This window comes from Sciurus carolinensis, chromosome 1, assembly GCF_902686445.1.
Source record: "Sciurus carolinensis chromosome 1, mSciCar1.2, whole genome shotgun sequence".
Classification (NCBI taxonomy): domain Eukaryota; kingdom Metazoa; phylum Chordata; class Mammalia; order Rodentia; family Sciuridae; genus Sciurus; species Sciurus carolinensis.
In genome coordinates, this window is record NC_062213.1 from 136,003,641 (window position 1) to 136,004,053 (window position 413).

Genomic DNA, 413 nt, shown 5'->3' on the forward strand with positions numbered 1-413 from the left:
TATGTAAATATGAAGTATTCGTTCATAATTGAACACTGAATATACATAATTCTATAAAATTATATACTATAGTTTGTAAATATTTTTCAAATAGCTTGTATAAATTTTGATTTTGTTAATATACCATATGAATCTATAGAATACTCTGAAAATGTTTCTTACGAAGCCCATTATTAGAAATACATTTTTTCTTTTCATATTAAAAATCATTGAATGTATTGTTCAAAGATAGAAATTATTTATTTTTATACATTTAGTAACTTAATTGGTATTAACTCAAATAATTAAGAAATTTATAATTTTTATACATTTATTTATATACTACAAAGTTTTATAGTATAGTAAATGATTTCTAAGTAGATGTTTACCATGTAAATGTAACATTGAATTTTAGTTTTAATACAATTTTTAGT